At 39.4% G+C, this 11,062-nt stretch overlaps 1 protein-coding gene across 1 annotated transcript in view; it reads left to right on the top strand.

The window, feature by feature from the left end:
- Window positions 1–10,786: 10,786 nt before the first annotated feature.
- The window catches only part of LOC139948037 (GTPase-activating Rap/Ran-GAP domain-like protein 3), a 253,394-nt gene continuing 253,118 nt past the window's right edge, over window positions 10,787–11,062 (top strand). Inside the window, exon 1 of the mRNA XM_071946029.1 lies at window positions 10,787–10,850. The gene's annotated coding sequence lies outside the window, so the exon portion shown is untranslated. The remainder of the gene's footprint in view (window positions 10,851–11,062) is intronic.

The raw sequence follows: 11,062 nt of genomic DNA, 5'->3' as shown, positions 1-11,062 counted from the left end.
CCATAATAGGAGGAGGCCTAAGGAATGCAAGAATCGAACATTAAGCGCTCGTAATAAAGTTGTCGCTGGAATGTGTAGGATATAAAAAATAATCTACGAATATCACATTTTATCATGCACTGAAGTATAGATGCACAATTGACAGACTAGATAGACTGGGGTGGAAAATAACACGAGATATACCTAGCTGTGCGCCCTCTACTGTCCCTGCACGAGATAGATTTGTCCGGATGTCCTCTATTTTTCCTAATTTAGTACTCAAACCTACAGGCGAACTGTGACGTCATCATTACAATGTGTTTATTATTCAGTTGAGTGCGGGCTTCATTGTTTTAAAATGCAAGCAGAAGCCTGGGGAGAATTAGTTCAAATAGTAAACCAAATCGCTTACTCTGAGTGTTGAATTATTGGTTAATCGCTCCCTGTGGTACACATAGTAAGAATCGCCTAGAAATTATCTCGACTGGAATCACAAATTTGTGATTCCCATGCTGTACTGCTGTAAACATATCCTAGAGGTTCGCTCTTTAAAGGAACACGTTGCCTTGGATCGGACGAGTCGGTCTATAAAAAGCGTTTGTAACCCTTTAAAAAAAAAAAAAAATGCATATAGTTGGAAAGATGTTTTAAAAGTAGAATACAATGAACCACACAAGTTTGCCTCGAAATTGCTTGGTTTTCCTTTTACTGTGCGAACTAATACGGTCGGCCATTTATGGGAGTCAATGGCCGACCGTCTTAGTCGACGAGGTAAAAGGTAAACCGTGCAATTTCCAGGCATGTTTGTGTGGATCATTGTATTCTACTTTTGCAACATCTTTCCAACCATATATTATGCATTTTATAACAAACGGTAACACACGCTTTTCAAAGACCAACTCGACCGATCCAAGGCAACGTGTTCCTTTAAAGGCTCCTGACACTTTTTTATTATTATTATTACTGGTTTATTGTAAAAAACATCTGCTTGTCGCAGTCCAGAGACTGAATTAAAATACAGATTTACATTTTTATATAAAATTTTTAAAAACAGAGGAGAAAATTTATACACAAGAAAAATTTAAAAATTAAGAGCATAGTCAAAAGAGACGTTATGAGAACTAAAGTTAGATAAAACAAAAACAATAAATATTTAACAAGCACACTAAACTAACAACCCAACTGAGACCAACCCCCCCAATAAACAAACAAACAAACAAGCAAGCAAGCAAGCAAGCAAGCAAGCAAGCAAGCAAGCAAGCAAGCAAGCAAGCAAGCAAACAAACAAACAAACAAACAAACAAACAAACAAACAAACAAACAAACAAACAGACAGACAGACAGACAGACAGACAGACAGACAGACAGACAGACAGACAGACAGACAGACAGACAGACAGACAGACAGACAGACAGACAGACAGACAGATATCCGATCACAACTTTACAAGCAGTGGAGAGCAGCTGTTGAGTGTAAATCATTGGAATAAACTCCTCCTAAAGTAACTTAGTTTTTGATCTAGAAAGAGGTAATTTCTCACTAAAAAATATTTGAATTTGAAAAAAACTTTAGGCCTGAGGTCATTTTCAGGCGTCTGAAAGCAACAAAGTTGTGCAACTAAGGTGTTTTTTTCTTGTATACTTCTCTTGCAACTTCGATGACCAACCAAATTGAGGTAACATTTTCACAGGTTTGTTATTTTATGCATAATATGTTGGGATACACCAAGTGAAAATGTCTTTGGCAATCTCATACATGTCCTTTGCCTTCAAAAATTGCCTACTACAATGCATCAATTTGTATGCCAGTCGGTATCTATGGGGGGTTGAACACTGTGTAAGACGCGGGCTGTACTCATGCGTTTGGAGTCCCTGGTGCTTTTTGATGGACAATATTGCCTGGAATGGCATGCTTACAGTTTTACGTGCTATTCGTACCGGCTGCAACGCGGGAAAACGGGTGAATTATGCAAAACGTGAACTATGAATATAATATGATGAAGACTATCCTATTCTGAGGCAAGGAGGCTATGGAAAGATTCGTACCTAATCGCTTTGGATCTTTAACTTTGAAAACAGACCGACTCGTGACTGTGTTTTCTTCACCAAGGTCTGGGCAGTCCTTGAGGGAATTTATTTATTTTCTTGTCGAGTAAGATTGAGCCAAACGCCGGCAGTTGGTTACATGAGCTGTTTCAAAAAGATATTTTTTTTTGCATGATTTAAAAAAAACAACTAAAAACGTTTTGATATTGAAACAACTCTGCTGGGGATGAGGTAAATTCCACCCCGTGGATTTAATGAGTACGAGATAGCAAAACTTACGCAACATCGATGAGATTTTGGAGACTGTTGTCCAGCAAGGCCGTAGCATTTTGATTGCTACATTGTGAAAGGTTGTCAGCAAACACAATTGATCTGAGAATCCAGGGTGATCGAAATCGAGTGGTCTTGTAGAGTAGAGGGATTGAGGGAAGAGAGCACTGCAGTTAAGTCCAATGGTGACTCCATTTAAACGGTAAGCTGATTTATGCTAATTATTTAATTATCTGCCCCAAAGTTCTGCTTAAAGCAATTGGACACTACGGTACAGAAAAAAAAGTTCACAGATTTACAAATAACTTACAAGGTTTACATAAGGTTATGGTCAAAGACTTCTCTTGAAATATTATTCCATGAAATGCTTTACTTTTTGAGAAAACATTAAAACAATATCAACTCTCGATATCGAGAATTACGGATTTATTTTAAACACGTCATCATGACACGGCGAAACGTGAGGAAACAAGAGTGGGTTTCCCGTTATTTTATCTCCCGACTCCGATGGCCGATTGAGCCTAAATTTTCACAGGTTTGTTATTTTATATAGAAGTTGTGATACACGAAGTGTGGGCCTTGGACAATATTTTTTACCGAAAGTGTCCAAAGGCTTTATAACCAAAGAGTACAAGATTTTCGCAGGAAACCAGTCATGGTCAATTAGCATTAAGACAAGTGAACCACCAACTGATATTACTATACAACTGTTTTCTGTTCTAAACAATATTTGGTTCTTTGAATAGCCCAACAATAACGGTCACAGATTGAACAGGTGACACATTATTTTGGCTAGCAACCTTATTCTAATAAGCCTATTTTGTCGTGCTAGGCCCGTGTTTGTGCTTAAATAATAATTGCAGGTAACGATGATGAGGAGAAAATGACAAAACGAGGGAGGGGGTGATGATGATGATGATAATGAATGATGCCATAAGGCAGTGTTGAAATGGATGGTTCGGCCCCGCGGTTGTTTTGACAGTATTGCGCGTACTTTGATGCGTAGAGTTCTCAGGGCTCCAGACGAGAGGACGGAGCCCGAAACCGAATCCAAAGCCGAAACCGTGGTTTCGAAAAGGGCCCATGTAAACCAAACTAGTACGATGAATGGTAATTTTAGGATGGCCTGGCCCCCTTCACGGTTTAACAAGATTCAGCATTCATTATTAATATTGCGGGGCATGAACATGACGTAAGTACAGCATAATAAAACCATTAATATGACGATAATAATGATGATGGCGAGTCAAGTTGATTACGCTACAAAAGAGGAATGGCAGTCGACGATTTGCTTGGCTGGAGAAACGAGCTCAGAGAATTATAATTGAATATAGGAGGCAGAGGCCTCAACCAAACAACCTGTCATGTCATACATGAAATAGTGCAACAAAACTAATCACTTCTTTGCACCAAAAACAAGGTCTAGGGTAATTTATTGGGCAATATCTCATCCCCTTTATGGCTTCCAATTCAAAAGGCAATTATAATTTTTACTCTTAATGCATCCTACACTCGTTTCCCGATCATCAAACCACGAAAATAGAATTTTCCAATAATTCTTTTCCTGTAGTTCGTTTGTGGATACCAGCCTCACAAAATATGAAAGAATGATTCTGCACTAGCAAGCTCCGCGGTGCAATAAAGGCAGCTGCATTACAGCGTGTCACAGTCGATTACAACATAAGCTATAAGTACAATATTCTTCCTTAAAGGCACTGGACACTTTTTGTAATTTTGTCTAGGACCAGTATTCTCACTTGGTGTATCCCGACATAAACAAATACACATAACATAACAAACCTGGGAAAATTTTGGCTCAATATTGGTCGTCGAATTTGCAAGAGAATAATGAAGACCCCCCAAAACAAAACCACCCTTGTTGCATTACTTTGTGTGCCTTCATTAGCATAATAAAAGGCTTCAGCCAGTGAAATCTGTTGTTATTTTTGAATTAGAAATTACCTTTTTCTCGACAAATATTACGTTACTTCAGAGGGAGCCGTTTCTCACAATGTTTTTGATATCAACAGCTCTCTGTTGCTCTTACCAGGTAGTAAGTTTTTGTGCTAATAAAAATTTATTTTTGAGTATTTACAAAGAGTGTCCAATGCCTTTAATTTCACGACACTAAAAAAAAAGGGAGATGGAGAAAATGAACGGAAAACACCTACTTTCTGCAACTGCGCGCCACTTTGTGATGGGGACCGGCACGTCTGCGACCCCGCCGAGCCGAAGGAGTCACACTTGATGTTTCTCGCTTGACAGCTCATGGGTAATGATGAATAGGGGGCCCTGGTTTTTGCTGTAGCTGTGAATTATGTCCGCTTCAATTTATTATAATTATGGGAGAGATCATTTTGTGCTCATGCAAAATTCCACCTGTTTAATGAGTTTATGTCAGTTATTGCTCTGCTTGAATTCGCTTCCGAAAATTTGATATTTTGTTGTGTGTTTTAACAGAGGTATTTTAACAGTTTTAGGCTGGTGATATTGACTTAGTCCTGTGGGAGTTTGACTTTAGCATAAGTACAACTTAAGCAGTAACTTACAACAGAAAGTCAATTTCGGGCTAGGCTAGATTTAGCCTGAAAATCTGACGTCACACTTCGAGGCTCGTGCATAACGCCAGAGACCGGCATCAAAAACCGGTGTGTAGTTTGACCTTTGACCTCCCTCATTTCACATAGAGATACGCGACGTGACAGGCGGCAGTGTACTACATGTGGAAAGCTCACTGCACGTATCAAATGATATCATTGTATTCAATGGAATCACTGGATCTAGCGGCGGGGACCTGTCTTTATCCATAAAGACAGGGGCCCAGTCTAGGCTAGATTGATCATTCAGTAATCATTCGACTGAGAAAGAGATTGAGGTTGTCATTTCAGATTTAGTAACACGTTATGATAATGGCACTGACAACAGATGACAATTAACACAATGTCCGCTCTCAAGCAAGCAAAAGAGAATTACAAGATGAGTAAAACAAACACATAACAGCGCATGCAATAAGTAAACGGACGATACATTTCCCGCCACTTCATGATGTCAATACATGATCGTTCTCATGAATGATCACCGTGCACTGTGCACTTGCCGATTGATGTCTCCCTCGAACCCTCGTTACGTTATGCACACACTTGCCCAACAAAGCCCAACGGCATCGCTTGCAATAATGCAGGAACGACATCACAGCAGGTTTAACGAGTAGAAAATGAATGCCCCTAGACATGATCTAGGTCTACATCAAGTAAACACCACGAGAAATGTTATACGAACGTATAAGTTGCAAAAACACCGGTCCTAATAACTTAATACAGTGGCCACACAGGCTATTGGTGGCATCGAATGGCATGTCCATACTATCACTGATATGAATTCAACACCCGTTAATGTATTAGTGGTGTAAGATAAATCTGCAACTATCGTTAAGATTCATGACCACCGACCGTAATGGAGAATTTTGGAACATTATTTATTTTTGGTGACATTTTGTCTGACGTACAATTTTTTTGTGAGGACAAGTTTAGTTTAGCATGTAATTTGACCATCGGACTTAAAGATCGGAACAGTGATATTAATGGAAGTCTCTAAATCAATATTTATGGGCATTGCACACGTAATTTGAGTCTCTGTGCTCCTCAACAATTAACAGCACACCAAACGAAAATGGATGAGATTTGAATATTTTGATATTCAATCAATTCTGTGGTGAGAACTATATATGCATATGTTGGAATATTGTGAAGCTACTTCCAACCACACATGCACCGACAGACATTGGACAGTGGACACCTTTGGAAATTGTCAAAGACCAGTCTTATCACTCGGTGTATCTCAACATAATATGCATAAAATAACAAACCTGTGAAAATTTGAGTTCAATTTGGTCGTCGAAGTTGCTAGATAATAATGAAAGAAAAAACACCCTTGTCACACGAAGTTGTGTCCTTTCTGATGCTTGATTTCGAGACCTCAAAATCTAAATCTGAGGTCTCGAAATCAAAATTCGTGGAAAATTACTTCTTTCTCGAAAACTACGTCACTTCAGAGGGAGCCGTATCACAATGTTTCATTACTACTAACGGCTCCCCATTACTCGTTACCAAGAAAGGTTTTATGCTAATAATTATTTTGAGTAACTACCAATAGTGTCCACTGCCTTTAATCTATAACCATCCGTATACAAGAAGTTCGAACACAGAAGTTGATTTGCGTGATTGATTGATGGGTTTTATTGAGGCAGAACTGCTAGAACTAGCTCCTGCATTCACTTCAGTATCTTTGAGAAAGAACCCAATTTGTGTTGATGGTTTGTCATTCTTAAGTTTCCAGCGGGCGTTCCAATTTCTTCGGTATTGAAAAGTCCTTTCACGGTGATGTGTAACAGAGTAGCTTGGATTTGTACAGGTTGGAACAACTTTAAATTCGATACGGTTCGCTGTCAATGAACTAAGCCTCCAATTATGTAGCGCCAAATCATCGAGAATAATGTCAAAAACAAACATTTCCCCCCTATACTTGCCTCGGTTTAGTTTGATAAATATAATAAAAAGGTAGCATGTACTCAAACTACACACAAGTAACCGCGCTGACCGTCTTGGTTCGAATCCCTTATGGGTTAGTTGCACACAAATTTTATCTAATGAAAACATTGTGTCAAATAAAATCATGTTTGCATGTAAGAACAGCATCCTTGTTTGCGTGGGAAAAGGGGATCAGTCGAGTGAACAGCTACATGTCTGGCCGTTTCATATGATTTTGGTACAACCTTTAGAACTTTATTATATAACTCTATGAAATAAACATAGAAAACCAAAATTGCAGCACATGATGAACGTAATGTCAGCACTAAGACATAATATCGCCATCTCGTCGTGTAGAGTCTACCACTACATTGCTTTAACCAACAATGAAGGACAAAATCGTGCATTAACGTTCGAATGCATTCGAGACTTTCATCGTCAATATAAATGGCCTTATCTATTAGACAACTTCCCCCGTAACGCCTTTGTCAGTTTGATGGAGTTTGCTGAAGAACTCTTTATGGACATCTCTCTGTTGGGTGTTTAACCTTCCTCTACCGTATAGCGACAGAATACATCAGAGATAGAGATATCACTTGTCAACGAGTAATGCAGTGGAAGTGTTGATATCCATGCTGGGGCAGTCGCTATCAAGCGATACAGAGCGGTCCATTAGGGGAACTTTGACTTCTCTGCTCTGCTCTGAGACATGATGGGTTTTAAAGGTAGAATTGGAAAGGATCTAGAAAATTGCTTTTAAGACTTTCTATCGGTCCCTTAACAAGAACAACCAACTGGCCATTCAAACTATGCATATTTACGCTCCACTGAGATTGTATTAGATGACTTGCATTGGCCACCATCGTTGATGAAACGTGCACGCGTGAACGGCTATCATTGGCTTGGAGCTGTGCGCAGTGCGTACATACGTGCACCTTTTCGTCGTCTTCCAGGGTTAAGTTCTAGCAGCGACTAAGTAGTATGCAATATCCTCGGTTCTATAGGCAAAATCCCTCAATGGTCGACAATAGTCAACTATAGTCTCTCAGTCGAACTTGCTCGAAGATGGTGGTCAATGACGTCATGCGCAATCCACCGATTGTTTGGCAAACACCATTACGCATAAACGCGTATGCGTCATGCTATACCAGCAGCCCCATTGCAACAAATGTGCTACCATGGTTCTCTGTGTCATATTTGCTAACCACTAGTGAAAGTAGTGTGCACGCATGACTTGCAATTTACATATTTTATGGGAAACGGCAATAATACTTTTCTTTTGTTTAAAAACAATGACCATCGTAAATTGTTGCTTGGGAGGCATGTGAGTGTCATAAAAATGTATGAACTGGCTTGGTAAAAATAGGCCCGTTTAAGAAAAGCACTTTTTATGAGTTATAATTGTTTTTGTTATTGGCAGTAACTCTTTTAAAATTATCAGTAATTTTACCATTGTTGGTCAAATCACTCAGTCTGCAAATACAAAACTGTGACTCTTTTTGCTTTGAACGTGCTTTTGCAAAACAACTGCTTGAACATGTTCACATGTATATTACACGAAGGCCTCTGTCGGTATGCCTTATAGCCTTGGTTTACACGACCTGAAAGTTAAGAGTTTCCCTCAAAGACTACAAGGTTGTCTAATGGAAGTGCCCTTTGGAAAAATAAAAATAGCCATTTTATAACAGATGATTTTCCAAGCCTTAACTTAATGTAAGCTTAACTGTTTGGTAAACTATTTGTTAACGCACATAATTTCTGAATCAAACGATATTTGCAACTACTACAATTTACCACATGTATAACCGTATAAGAAACGCTCAGCAATAACAAATAAGAAGGTATTCTGCAATATTATTTCTTTCACGTAAAGATGAGAACGGTATAGAGATATTGTTTGAATACCGAATCGTATTAGTCCCCTTTAAAGCAAGAAAGATGGTAAAAAGAAACACTAAGAAATGAGCATGCAGGCATTGGTGACAGTTATTATCAAGTGTGTAGGTGCGTATATGGTGAGAAAGGACAAACTCAACTGTCGCTAATTGGTAATTATACGCTTGTCAGCTTAATTTCAATGGATCTGGACTTTTCTAAGGGGCAATTTGCACATACTTGACTACAAATTAAAGCAATTACTCACGCAAATATGTTTCATTTGTGTGCATGTGTTGTACTTTCAGTATGGAGGATTGGAGGGGTTAAGGGGAGGTATAGTAGCAACTGGTCGCATTAAACTTTGCTTAAAAGATTCTGCTAAGCGAAAATAACTAGGGCCCAACTTCATAGAGCTGCTTAAGCACAAAATCAGCTAAGCACACAACAAGTTATGCCTATAAAATAAGGTTGCTAGTAGCCACACTAAAATACGCAATTTGCGACTCAGTGGCATCCTGCTCTTGCTAAGCAGAAAATTGTTAAGCAGTAATTTCTGCTTCATCTAAAGAAATCGGACCAAGGATAACAGCAACCATATTCTGTTAAGCATAATTTCATTGTGCTTAGCTACTTTAGCTCTATGAATTTGGGCCCTGATCTGCTTATACAAATTGTATGCGTGTATATGTACATATTTCAAATAGATCTGCACAACAACGGAATCATATTCCCCACCCTGCGGGCGGCTTTGTTGAAAGCGTCTCCATGCCAAACAAACAAACCCGAAGCCACAGGTCTCCGAGCTTCATAACATGGCAAGAGTCAGTTTGGGATCCGGTGTCCCAGGGAAATTAGTCCGGAGTTTCTTTTTCCCCATAATGGGAAATTAACGCGGGCTGGAGGAGGATGTTTCAATAGAGGGCGCTATCAGAAGTAGTTTGTACATAGTTTGGCATACGGGGGACTGAATCTCCGGAGGACACATAATCTCCTCCAACGTCGGCAAGAGTCAACTGATGCATTGCCCGGTGGCGTTCAATGACCTTTTTCTGTGTGCAACTATTTGCAAAGAGGGGGTGGGAATAACATGGGCAAAGTGCAGTCATGTTTTGCCTTCTCGTACTCAAATCACCAAATGGTATTTTGAAATCGTAAATATGGATTTCGGGTCCGTCTGTGTGAAGTTCCGTTTTTCAACATTACAGAGTCCACGCCATGCCAGAGCCTTAAAAACTCTCCCAATACAGAGCACGGGGATACCTCCATGCCATACATCGAGTAATGTTCCCAATATAAAGCTGCCCCGAAACTTATAGCCTTCATTCCGCAACTCCTTGATTAGGATAAGAAAGATTGTGAGGAAATTGTTCATTATTCAAAGATTTCTGAATACAAAATCTGGGTCCACAGCCTCATAAACACACTCAACTATTGTCTGCAGCGAAAGCCGCTTATTTTTAACCCAATTCAGGAAGCCTCTCTGACATTTTCTCCTTTTGTGTGTCTGCAACATTTCACAATTTGTTCCTTAATTATGCAAAGCTTGAAAAGTATGTCCCGCATTGTAAAGCTGTAGGCATTTCCAAACGTGTGCGACTTCTCGTTAAAAAACCCATTGCAGCGTCTGTGGATAAATTGACCTGCGGTGAGCAGACGAGAATTCCACAGCGAACATCACCTGTTCACTTCTGTTGATATGCAAATTAGTAATCCCAAAACTTTTGGGAGAAACCATTATTTACTTACATGGGTGCGCAGAGCGTATAACGCTTTGTAAACTAAAACTGATCCATCGTCACTGAATGTACTGCAGCTTTTGTAAGGAAATTATACAAAAAGGTATATTTGCTGTCATGAATGTGGAAGAATTTCCTACTAATTTGCGAGAGAAGTGATAAGATAAAAGGTGTACCACCCCCGTAAAAGAAGTGCACCTCACGTTGTCACTTTGTGAGAAAAGTGGCAAGTTGTTGTTGTCTGCTCACTTTGGTTTGGTGCACATTAAATGGAAGGTGAAATGGTTGCCGTTTCTTTGGAATAAAAATACTTTTGCATGCTTACTTTTGTGGCGTTTGTGACTGGAAATTACGGAGCAGTATTAACTGAAGATGTGGGCTAACATTGTCTCCCAACCTTGAAGACACGGTGAAGGTAAAAATTGCAATGTTTGTTTGTTAAAAAGTATAAGCAAATAGTCGGGGAAAGGTTTCCACACGGGCCGCCATGTTTGTCACTCAATTCGTGAATAAGACAATTGCGTCACACTCAATTTCGTAGAGCTGTCAAGCAGAAAATATTGCTTAGCCTATGTCTTTGCTGAGCTAAAATGAGTGGTGCACCAGTTGCAACAATGTAAACTCTTT

Source organism: Asterias amurensis, chromosome 15 (genome assembly GCF_032118995.1).
Source record: "Asterias amurensis chromosome 15, ASM3211899v1".
NCBI lineage: Eukaryota > Metazoa > Echinodermata > Asteroidea > Forcipulatida > Asteriidae > Asterias > Asterias amurensis.
Note: the sequence above shows the minus strand (reverse complement) of the source record. Positions and strands in the feature narration are given on the sequence as shown.